This window comes from Lates calcarifer, unplaced genomic scaffold (genome assembly GCF_001640805.2).
Source record: "Lates calcarifer isolate ASB-BC8 unplaced genomic scaffold, TLL_Latcal_v3 _unitig_656_quiver_2899, whole genome shotgun sequence".
NCBI classification, from domain to species: Eukaryota; Metazoa; Chordata; class Actinopteri; family Centropomidae; genus Lates; species Lates calcarifer.
Window position 1 is genome coordinate 1 of NW_026117880.1, and position 13,239 is coordinate 13,239.

Consider the following 13,239-nt stretch of genomic DNA (forward strand, 5'->3'; position numbering starts at 1 on the left):
TAAGGCATCAAAAATGGTCAAAAAAAGTCATAATATAGTAAGGCTTCAAAAATAGTCATAATATAGTAAGGCTTTCAAAAAAAAGTCATAGTATAGTAAGGCTTCAAAACAAGTCATACCATAGTATGGCTTTCAAAAAAAAAGTCATAGTATAGTAAGGCATCAAAAATGGTCAAAAAAAGTCATAGTATATTAAGGCTTTCAAAAAAAGTCATACCATAGTAAGGCTTCAAAAAAAGTCATACCATAGTATGGCTTTCAAAAAAAGTCATAGTATAGTAAGGTTTCAAAAAAAAGTCATAGTATAGTAAGGCTTCAAAAAAAGTCATAGTATAGTAAGGCTTCAAAAAAAACTCAGTATAATAAGGCATCAAAAATGGCCAAAAAAAGTCATAGTATAGTAAGGTTTCAAAAAAAAGTCATAGTATAGTAAGGCTTCAAAAAAAGTCATAGTATAGTAAGGCTTCAAAAAAAAGTCATAATATAGTAAGGCTTCAAAAATGGTCAAAAAAAGTCATAGTATAGTAAGGCTTCAAAAATGGTCAAAAAAAAGTCATAGTATAGTAAGGCTTCAAAAATGGTCAAAAAAAAGTCATAGTATAGTAAGGCTTCAAAAAAAGTCACAGTATAGTAAGGCTTCAAAAAAAGTCATAGTATAGTAAGGCTTCAAAAAAAGTCATAGTATAGTAAGGTTTCAAAAAAAAGTCATAGTATAGTAAGGCTTCAAAAAAAGTCATAGTATAGTAAGGCTTCAAAAAAAGTCATAATATAGTAAGGCTTCAAAAATGGTCAAAAAAAGTCATAGTATAGTAAGGCTTCAAAAATGGTCAAAAAAAAGTCATAGTATAGTAAGGCTTCAAAAAAAGTCACAGTATAGTAAGGCTTCAAAAAAAGTCATAGTATAGTAAGGCTTCAAAAAAAGTCATAGTATAATAAGGCTTCAAAAATGGTCAAAAAAGTCATAGTAAGGCATCAAAAAAAGTCATAGTATAGTAAGAGCCGTAACCCTAACCTCTGGCTACAAATATTCACTTTCATACAATATTAAACAGACCAGTAAAATATCCTGTGTTCAGCAGAATTTATTTTAGTAAGATAATCCATCATTAGTCCCACAGTGAGGAAATACAGCAAAAATATAAAAAGGCATGATGTCAAACAAGGTAATATATAACAATGTATAAAAACTATTAACAATATAAACAGGATTATGTACACAGTAACAGATGGGATTTCCGCCCAAATGCATAGTACAGAAAGGCATCAAAAAATGTTCAGAAAGTATAGAGTATATCAGAAAAGTGTAATAATAGAAGTAATTAGCAATAATCAAAGTAATGTGTTAACAGGAAATCTAATCAGGCATAAAAAACAATTGTATAGTTAGGTGTTAAAAAAATGTCATATTTAGTGTTTTTTTTTTCTAATTATTACAGTCACAGTAATGACTAGAAATAGTTCTGAAACTATAAAATAAGATAAAAATATCTCTCAAATTTCACAGAGGTAAATAAACATGAACCATGCAAGAAATGCAGGAAAACAATTTTAATAGTCCTGTTACTAAAATGATATTGTTTAGCTAAATTATTAAGTTACTTTCACAACATATAATCTTATGCCATCTTTTAATGGCAGGATACACCAACATTTTTCACTACATTTTAAAAAAGGTCATAGTACAAAATGCAGTGAAAAATGTTGGTGTATCCTGCCATTAAAAGATAGCATAAGATATGTTGTGAAAATAACTTACTAAAATGATATTATTTAGCTAAATTATTAATAGGACTATTGAAATTGTTTTCCTGTATTTATTGCATGGTTCATGTTTATTTAGTTCTGTGAAATTTGAGAGATAACTATTTAATTGTTACAGTAGGTTCTTATTTCTAGTCATTACTGTGACTGTAAATTAGAAAAACACACTAAAATATGAAGTACTGACTGAGTTATAAAAAGTTTAGTTTAAATCATTGTAATTAGATGTCAACAATGAATGAGGTCAGTTTAGGAAAGGAATATTAGATTTACTCATCAGTTTCTGTGATTCACATATGTTCTCGTCTCTGCAGGCAGAGAAGATGACAGCAGCTGAAGACCTGAAGTGGATGAAAGAAACAAAAGTCAGAAGTGTGACAAAGCTGTTAATTAGATAAAAGACCTCCACCTTTTGTTTGAGTGAAAACAGTTTTTTCTCTACCATCTATAATGTAGTCATGGACACATTTTCCACAGACTAATATGACTTTATTAAACACCTGTGAGAACATTCAACTGCTTATGATACAACTATTTAATAATTGTACCACAAGCAGTTAAACGAACACAAAGATGCTTAGTGGACAGACACGTTCATCTTTGGAAAATGTGCTCATAACTACATTGACCCTAACCAGCTCTAACAAGTGTGTCCTTGTGGTCAAATGTCTGTCATTATCTTTGCTGTGATTTGTTCAATGTTGTCTGGAATAAAATTATTAAAAGTGTCTCTAAACATTTGGGTTGTATTTCTCTATTTTGAAAAAAAAAAAAAAAAAAAAAAATATATATAAATATATATATATATATATTTTAACTATATATATATAAATATAACTATATATATATAAATATATATATATATATATATTTTAACTATATATATATAAATATATATATATATATTTTAACTATATATATATAAATATATATATATATATTTTAACTATATATATATATATTTTAAATATATATATATAAATATATATATATATATTTTAACTATATATATATATATATATATATAATATATATATATAAATAAATATATATATAGAGAGAGAAATATATATATATATAAATAACTATATATATATATAAATAAATATATATATAAAGATACATATATATTTATATATATATTTATTTATTTATTTATTTATATATATTTATTTATATATATATATATATATATATATTTATTTATATATATATTTATTTATTTATATATATATATATATTTATTTATTTATTTATTTTTATTTATTTATTTATTTATTTTATGAACACTGAAACTGTAGTGTTCATTTTAAGACTAGTTCTGATTAGTCCAGAACCACTTGGTTCACACTCTGGTTTCTTTGTAGATTTAGTGTCTTTTGACAATTTCAATATCTGAAAACCCTCTGTGCTTTTATTTTGATGTGTTAAAAGTGACGTTTGTCAAGTTAACGTTAGTTGCGTTTTTATCCACAGGATTCAAACTTCAACCATTAAATCAGAGAGAAGAGACAGATGTGAAGACATTTCCAGAAGGTCAGTGGTAGTTTATTCTTTTCAGTCTGACTCATTCATTCAGTCATTATCTCAGCTGCAGTTTGACTCTTTAAAACCTGTTGTCTGGAATAAATAGCAACAAATTAATGCTGCTGTAACTTCAGTTTTAATTTGTATTTTTCAACAATGCTACAAAAGTGATGTATAACAAAATACATATATAAACAAAAATATAAAACCTCAGTTTTGAATAGAAACTCTTTTAATAAACAACTCTTAAGAAAGTATAAAACTTTTAATACCTAAAAATATTAATTGTAAAACTATTAAAATTAAGGTGTAAATTTTTCTAGATCTAAAATCTTTAAATACATTTAAAACCTAAAATAAACAGGTCCAATAGTTTTACAATTAATATTTTTAGGTATTAAAAGTTTTATACTTTCTTAAGAGTTGTTTATTAAAAGAGTTTCTATTCAAAACTGAGGTTTTATATTTTTGTTTATATATGTATTTTGTTATACATCACTTTTGTAGCATTGTTGAAAAATACAAATTAAAACTGAAGTTACAGCAGCATTAATTTGTTGCTATTTATTCCAGACAACAGGTTTTAAAGAGTCAAACTGCAGCTGAGATAATGACTGAATGAATGAGTCAGACTGAAAAGAATAAACTACCACTGACCTTCTGGAAATGTCTTCACATCTGTCTCTTCTCTCTGATTTAATGGTTGAAGTTTGAATCCTGTGGATAAAAACGCAACAAACGTTAACTTGACAAACGTCACTTTTAACACATCAAAATAAAAGCACAGAGGGTTTTCAGATATTGAAATTGTCAAAAGACACTAAATCTACAAAGAAACCAGAGTGTGAACCAAGTGGTTCTGGACTAATCAGAACTAGTCTTAAAATGAACACTACAGTTTCAGCTTCAGTTGATTTGATCTGTATGGACTCATCTTCTATCTTTTCATGTTAGTTGAAAATAGTAATGTGAATGATTCTTTCACACTAACTGACAAAACAGTTCATTACAAACACTGTCTCCCAATGGCTGAGGGCAGCAACTATAGAAGCTGTAAACATGAGAAAAAAAGGGTTTAACGTTTTCAAACTGAGTACCAGAGAGAAAGGTTGTAATGACTAATATATTTTAAAGCCACATAAATTAAAAAATATATTACTAATTGTTTATCACAGCTGGTGTCATCATGGAGGTCCACTACAGAGCTGTCTGCTAATAACATCTAAATATAAAAGCACCAGGCTGGAAAACACAAAACCTCACAGTAAACCATGTTGTGAAGTTCTAGATCTCGTTTTCAAAGGTTACTAGTTTTTCCTTTTCATCCTGGAAAAGGGTTGTCAATGAAAAGTTTTCATCATAGTTTTGGTTAATGAAATGAACACTGCTCTGCTGCACCTGTGGAAGGCTGCAAACTAATGTTTTAGAGGACTGTGTTAAATTTGACTTGCAGCATTTATTGACTGGTAAGTATATGTTGACAGACCTTTGGTATATTTCTTGACTTTGTTTGTTTGAGAGTGCATCAACACTCTTTTTTCCTGAAATTTAAATGTACTTTTTTTCTATCTAACCAGCTAGCCCTGGCCTGTCCTGTCTTGTAACACCACTTTGTCAGTGTAGAGTCCAGTATGTCCTCAGTCGAACAAGAGAGAATCCCCACCAGAGTGAAGTAATTTGTATTTTATATATGCAGTGGTGGAAAAAAGTTTTCAGACACCCTTAAAATTTTACACAATCTCAAATATTATCATGAAATATTTGGGGGAAAATCTTTTTTGTGTTTCAAAAGGTGTGGCTGCATTAGACAGACACCAACAAATACAAATCATGCACTCTGCTCCAGACTGAACATATTGACAGACCACAGCAACACTACAGCGAGCTAGTCCAATAAAGTATGTGGCGGTGCGCACCTAGTTGGCTCTGATGACCTGCACTCACACAGCAGAGACTATGTCCCAGAGTAAAGTGGAACAGGTGTGTATCACAGAGAGAGCTGGTGCTAAATGTTAAGTATGCTGCCACCACAGAGACTCAGGAAGCGACTGGAACTGCAGCTCAGAGTGGAAACTGTTCAACATGCTATGTTTGCTGACCTGTACGAAAAGCAGCACAAGTGTGAAGCAGAATGTCTTGTTATGAGCTCAGTTACTGTATGTACACCATATATATAGGTAGTTAGATCTATAACAGTGTATCACATTTTGGTCATATGTTTTCAGTATTGTCTGTGTCAGCCTAAAGAGAAGTCTCAGCCACAGGAAGACAGGCCTTCAGCTGAATGCTATTTTTTCCCACTGTGTTACTTTCACAGTGTAAACAACAGCTATGGCACAAATAATAATTCAATGTTATGTTATGTTATTTATGTTCAATGGAACATGTTCAAAATAATGTTCCTTTAACTTTATATGTGTTTTTCTATTTTCTTCATATATACACCTTTTAGAATTTTTTTTTTACCCTAGACAGGCAAGGAACCACATATGGTAACTTCATTGATCTTGATTTTCTACATGAAAATTGAATATTTTCAAAAATGTCACAAAAGTAAAAAAGTCTTGTTGTGCCCTGCTATGACACTCTAGGGTTGAAATTTTGAATTTCCAAGTATTTCAATGAATGCCCGGATGGAGAAAGAAAGAGCCAGAGAGAGAGAGAGGTGATGTTTATATTCTTAATTTTCTTCTTCTGTACTGAAACTATGTAAATAAACTTTATTAATGAGTCATGTCTTTTTGTGACAAATCAAACTATTCAGACTTTAAATCAATTACTGAAGCTATATAATGTAATGTCAGTGCTCTGTGTTGGACAGTTGATGTAAAGCTGTTTGTGAATTACCTGGAGGCCTCAGTCCTGGTCTCAAAGAACAACTTCATCATACAAAGACACTGTGATCGTGGACGAAGTGGTGACACCTAGAGGAAGTAAAGAGAAACATACAAAGGAAAATGATCAATACACTATGACCTATTCCTCATCAACAGCTTAACCCCCAAAACACACATAAATCTTCAACGTTATACACGTTATAACATTTTCATATGTGACAATAAACATGGTCTGCTTATTGTCACATATGACATGATTATCTTAAATTTCTATATTAATTGTATGTCCACTAATCATTGGAGGAACCGTGTATATTACTGTGAATTGCATAATAAAAAAAATAATTTACATACAATTTTGAAAGCAGAGTTTTGACTTATGGTATTTTTAATTATACTTCACACGCACAAAATTAACTGACAACTATTTCGAATTTTTGAAAATTGTTATAATTAGTACTGTTTTCTGACAATTTATAGACATGATTAATCAGTTACTATGATATTCAATACTAAACTCATTAAATACCAAGGATTTAAACAATAAGACAAGATTAAAAATTCAGATCAACACATTTTCTTCAGACTGGGTAAATTTAACTGTAAGACACATACCTGTTTGCTCTGTAAGTTTAGAGCTGGTGTTTCTGTCCAGGCTGCAGCAGCTGAACCAGTAAACCTGGAAAACACAACAAACCTAATTAATCAAGAATCGTTCACCTCTAAAACTTGAACAGTGTAGAAGAATACAAAGCTGAAAACTTAGCACTACAAAGTTGACAATCACACTTTTGAGTTTATTATGTTTATTATGTTACTAGAATATGACTTTGTTAATCTCAGAGAGAAAAGCAACTTTCAAAGTTTTAATAATGATTTCTAACAGTAATCTCAGCTCATACAATGTAAGCTACTCTTGAGGCTTAAAACGTGGAGGAGCACAGAGGCAAAATCTAGTTTTCAAGCTTGTATTTAACTCAAACCTGAGCTCAATCAAGTCACAAGTCACCACAAACAAAATTCTAATCAATATATACACAAGAGTGGATCAGTGGATGGCTATGGACAGATTACTACCACAAAGGTACAAAGACACACAAACGGCAAAGGAGTCTCAAAACGATCACAAAGAAATACTTAACTGCCACACAAAATGACCCCAAAGAAACGTTAAATAGCCCGAAATAGACATGAAACTACAAAGAGGCTGATCATAAGTAGATGCAAAACGATGCAATATTATCACACATAGACACAAAAGGATCTCATCGACACGATTATCCGCTATAAACTGACTTAAAATGACCAAGCTGGAGCACAAAATTACAAAGAAGCAGTGAAATGTTTGCAAAGTAGAGAGATGAGTTGTATATAGACAAACTGACTACTTAACAGTTACCACCCTCCACAACTCATGACGGGGAGGCGACAAAGCCCCAAGGCCATCATTTAAAGATAAGGCTACTGCTAACGCTCGACACTAATGCTAATGCTAACACCAAGGTGTAAAACAGCCAGGTAGAGACACACAATGATATTAAATTACCACGAATAACCACAAACCGGTGACAACGACACGATAAACCACCATGAACAGCGTGAATGACCAGGATGGAACACAAAATGACAAAGAAACGCAAACTGTCTGTAAAGTGAAAACAAATTCAAACCGGGATTTACACAGACACTACGAGCTCATTGAGTTTTCATCCCTTCGTGTTAGGTGCCCACAACTCATGTTAGGGACGCCCTCAGTCACAAAAACACAAACACAGCCTTGCCCACGCGGTATAAACGAGTGATAATAGAATTAAACGATACCATTACAAGGCAATGCTAATGGAAACGCTCACCGCCAATCCTAACACTCTCTAATAACGTTAATGCTAACGCTAGCCACTAGCCTTACCTTCACGGCGCATGTTTGCTAACACTCTCTAACAACGTTAATGCTAACGCTAGCCGCTAGCCTTACCTTCACGCCGCAGGTGTGCTAACACTCTCTAATAACATTAATGCTAACGCTAGCCGCTAACTGCTTGCCTTACCTTCGCGCCGCAGGTGTGTTCAGCGTCCAGTCTCACTCATGTTGGACAAAAAAACACCTCCAGAGTTTGTTTTAGCATTCAGACCTCTTCGGTAACGACGCTTTCTCATAGTAGTGGCAAACCGAAGCAACGGTAACAACGTGGTTTAAAAATGTTTTCCGACTTCCTTTCTCCGCCTCTCTGCGCTCCTCCTATAAGGGCGTGGCCAATGACGACATACGTCAGCCAGAAAAACGCTGATTGGCCAGCCAATTCTGGTCCGCCTAGCGAAAAAAAAAGTCGATTTACAGTATACAGTGTATTGACACAAGTAAATATATGTATAATCTACTTGTACTCTATATTTAAGTACAGTTAATATCAGATACTTTGAGAGTTTTACTCAAGCACTATTTATTTAGGTGACTTTCACTTTTACCAAAGTAACATTTTAACATGATATCTTTACTTTGACTAAAGTACTTTTAAAGTGACTTTTGGGTAGATGAGTTACCTTAACAAACCATGTAGAATACAAGGTTCATAATCATGGATGCAGTTATAATGAATATAGCTAAATGAAAGATGCTAACGTTAAGAGCTTTACTGATATGTAACATTAGCCAATACATTATGTAACTTAAGGTATGATTTTAACAGCATAACAGCATAATGGGAACCACAAATCCAGGTTTTGGTGTCTGGATTCCAGTTGTGTCTGTGAATCGCAGCAATCCATCTCCTCTTTTCTGTGGCTTTCTGTATCCTGTAGAAAGATAGCTCCGACTGTATGTTATTTTATTTTTCATCTTTTTATTTTTCAGTTTTCCCCTGAGGGATTGCTACCTTATCACAGTCAGCGGGTCAGTGTGCTTCACTGATCCTGGGAGCTTTCAGTAGAAGTTTAGTATTCAGGTGGGACACCCAAGCTGGACAGGTTGTAGGATAGAGGCCTGACAAAGTGCAATCCACTTCTCCAGGTTGGGGGTTGGATACATAGTGTTTTCTCCACGGAATTGAGTCATTAGCTGTGATGGGCAAAAGTGCCCTCCACAAAATATGTGTAAAATGTTCCCCCAGAAAATTGCTGCTGTAGCATGAACAAATGCTCCCTTCACACCTCTGACTGTCCCCTTATGTGTGTTTGCCCAGAACCAGCCCTGGAAAAGACATGGAAAATGAGTCACAAAGTGACACAAAATAACAAAAAAGACACACAAAGGACTACAGTGAGACATAAAACAACTGTGCTGAGACATAAAATGACACAAAGAGATATAAAACTAATGCAGAGAGATACAAAACAACCATGAAGAGATGCAAAAGAATATGTACCAGGGCTTTACATTTGAATCTAAACACATTTTATTCATTTGACAAATGTGCCTCTCATCTTTGAATCTGGGGCCAGCTGATTAGGTTGTCTTACAGTATAGTACATTCCACAGTTACACTGTAGCCATTTTCATGCTTACTGATGTGCAGCATGAAGCCACAGTGTAACACGCATGTCGCACTTGCCAATCTCTTTAGAGAAAAGAACACCTCTCTCTCTCATTGCCCCAGAGGGAAGACAAGAAGAAATGAGTCCACAAGACCAAGAAACCCAATCTATTGGTCCTGTCCTGCTGCTGCTGCACAAAAGCCAAGTCTGGTTGCATAAGGAGGCTGAAGACGGAAAAAGACAGAGGACATGAAGAGAGGGCGCCATCCCCCTCATTTGCACACTCAGAGCTTTTCAGGGAAAAGCCGCGGGCCCAGCATGTTTTATTGCTAATGCCTCAGTGACTTCCAAGGGCACTTAAAGGACTTCAGCCATTAGATTTGCACTCCACTTGCTCACTTCAGACCCAGAGGAGGCCTCAGAAATGGGAGGGAGAGCCCCCCGAGAGAATGTTGTTAGTGCCCTTCTTTAGGCTGATTTAGCTGTTTTCTTTTTCACCTCCTATTGAGTGTTGAGCAACGCTAAACCAGCAAAGACAAATGTGTGTTTACGCTTTTAAAAAAAGAAAGTAGTAAAAGGGAAAAGAGGAGAGAGAGCAGAGGGGGAAAAGAGCAATGTTCTTTTTGTATTCTTTGAAATCCAGGACCTTGGTGGAAAAGCAGCCAAGGGGACATCATATAAATCAGGTTACCAATAGCAACAGCACTGGTAGGCATGAGACCGGCCCCTGGTCTTCTATCTGCTCATCTTCCTCTTCTGGATTTCACAGAGCACTTTGTTCCCACTGTTCTTACCTACATATGCTTATTCTTCATTGTTCCTCCTTTAAGCTCACCACCTTAGCCCCCAGGACACTTTCAACCCCCCAGTCCTACCTTCCTCCTTCTCATCAACTACTGTATCAAAGTGAAATTGATTCCTTGAGCTAGCGGGTCATTCCTCCCTGGCAACAATGAGGCATTTGTTGGCCTCTACAACTGAACCTCGAGGCCTATTACCCCAGCCTGGATACAGTAGAGGGAGAAAGAGTTATGGTGAGAGAAGACGTGGGTGAAGGTGGAGGGAAAGGGCAAGAACATGAAAAAATGAAAGAACGGTTGAAGGGACAAGAGTTGTGTAAGAGGAAAAGAAGGGTAACAGACCTGTGAGAGCAATCCAGCAAAGTCTCATTACATTTTAAATAGGTAACCCAGCCAGTAGGTGAGCAAATTCCCATTAACCTGGCAGTAGGGATAACTTCCTCCGGGCTTATGGGTTATTACTTCCTCTCCCATTGCTCTAGGACTATTGTTTAGCCACAGTGTGAAGTCACGCACACTGCAGTGCTAAGCCTGATCTCTGATATGGACAATGCTTGCTATTGTCTCTTGTTTTTTCCCCATTCACTGCAGGAAGTGGCTACAACTTGCATGTTAATAGACCCAGTGGAACAAATATCTTGTGAAATATTATTAAGTAACAACAGATATAAAATAGCCACATCCAATTAATTAATTTAACATTGATGAAAAAACCCTGGTGCAAATACACAGAAGTTTGCACAAATACATCTGGCTAAATGTACATTTTTGATATTGCTACATAGCCAACCTTAGCATTACCAATCTAGAAGCATCAACTTCATTCCTTTACTCATCAAGAGCCCTCTCCAGCAATGGAAAGCAAACAGCAATGCTAACTCATGTTTTACTTCTATTTCCATCACTTCTTTTACCTCTACTGAAGTCAGCATGCCAAACCAGCTAGCCTCGTCCCAGCCGGGCCATCTCCTCACTTTCCAATAGCAAGTCACTGTGTGTCCAATCTGCCCTAAAAAAGGGCACATTATAACCGCTTGTATTTTAAACACAACAATGGCTGAAGCTCTCAGCAACTGACAATCACCATCACTCACTCCAACCAAAAAAACTTTTCAGCAGCAGAGAAAACTTACATATAGCCCCTTAAACAACTACATGGCAGCCTGTAATCCCCAATCCTACTACAGCACCTTTTCCCAGTGTTGCACCTTAGATCATCTAATCTTATAATACACAATGAAATGTAAGAGGTATTTTGACCTGACTGTTCATTTTAATGTGATGGATGGAATTTCCAATAAAGCCATAATTGATTTACCATGATCTTTTCTCAGAAGTAATTATTGATTCAGTTCTATCCAAAACAGAATATGTGACACTATGTAGTCAGCTAAGCCATGGGTCTTCTATCCACTCCTTCCCACTGTCTAAGCTTTTCTCAACCTGATAATGTATACAACTGTCATATGACTGACACATTAAATCCACCTGTTCTTATCTAGCAGTTTACAGTACCTCATTACCAGTGGAAACAGAGAGCTCATGAATCTGCTTGGAGCCTGTCAGCAGCATGTGATTGGTGATCTGGGCTAAAAGGACAGTGGAGAGATTAGTTTACTTTGTACACAGACATGCACTTGAATGATAGCTTCAATGTGGGTCAGTGGTCAAACTGTAGATTATATAGTGTGTGTACTGTATTCACACACTTTCTAAAATATAAGAATACTTTGTGACTGGACTGTACAACAACATGAAATTCTGTATATTTCAAACACTCAGTTTATCTTGATGCTTCCATTATATGCACAGGTGCTATGTTTTCTATGATTTTCATGTCAATATACATATGCAGCTGTAGCTTAAGAGAAATCCCCCACAATGCACCCTGATCCGAGTATCACAGGAAACAGATGAGAATCCAAAATAAAGTAATGTGGGTTTGAGGGTCTGACGGACTTGGAAAGGTTAGAAACTGAGACAACCTGTTGCTTGCTGGAAGCTGAGGGAACATTTCCCAGCAGCAACTCCTCGCGACCACAGAGGACTGCAGCTCCATGCATCAGCAGGCATGATAATTACACACCACTTCACACCATCACCCACATCTTGGAAAGCCCATCCCCGACTGAAGACCCCCGGTACACAACTCAGGAGCGACACGGACACTCACCGCCTGCTTTTTGCATCATTTACTGACAATTAAACAGAAAAATTCAGCAGCTTTTTTTACTCGCAGAAGGTGATACGGGATCAGGATCCTTTTAAAAGTTCATTTAGAGAAGGGGACTTTGTTAAAAGAAAAAACAAAATAAACAAAAACGATGGCCAACTCCGGTATTCAGCTGCTGGGATTTTTCCTGTCGCTAATTGGCATCGTCGGACTGATCATCGGGACCATTCTACCGCAGTGGAAGATGTCTGCGTACATCGGGGACAACATCATCACGGCTGTGGCCATGTACCAGGGGCTGTGGATGTCATGCGCTTTCCAAAGTACCGGACAGCTCCAGTGTAAAATCTACGACTCCATCCTGCAGCTCGACAGTAAGTGTGGAATCAAATAATCTATTCTATGCATACATGCGCTCAGTATTATTATTAGTAGAAGTAATGCAACGTTATTCATCACTGTTGTTACCTTTAAAATCAACACCTACGCCCTGTGACTCACACGTCCGCCTGTCCCACTTGATGAGTAGTTACAGTTCTGGGTTGCCTGTTGTCTCTTATTCATGACCTCAGCTTCTCCACCTGTGGACCCACCTGGTCCATCAAAGCACCTCCGTCATCAATGGACCACAGTGTTATGACTGATTAAGTTTACCACCTCAGGCTATTAT

The 13,239-nt window shown here is 35.5% G+C and overlaps 1 long non-coding RNA gene across 1 annotated transcript; it reads right to left on the reverse strand.

The window, feature by feature from the left end:
- Positions 1 to 1,794: 1,794 nt before the first annotated feature.
- On the reverse strand, positions 1,795 to 8,337 carry LOC127142142 (uncharacterized). Its single transcript, XR_007812638.1, has 4 exons — positions 8,174 to 8,337; positions 6,741 to 6,804; positions 6,136 to 6,212; positions 1,795 to 2,102 (listed from the first exon to the last, which is right to left on the reverse strand). It is a non-coding gene; the product is annotated as an uncharacterized LOC127142142 (long non-coding RNA).
- Between the last annotated feature and the right edge of the window lie 4,902 nt (positions 8,338 to 13,239).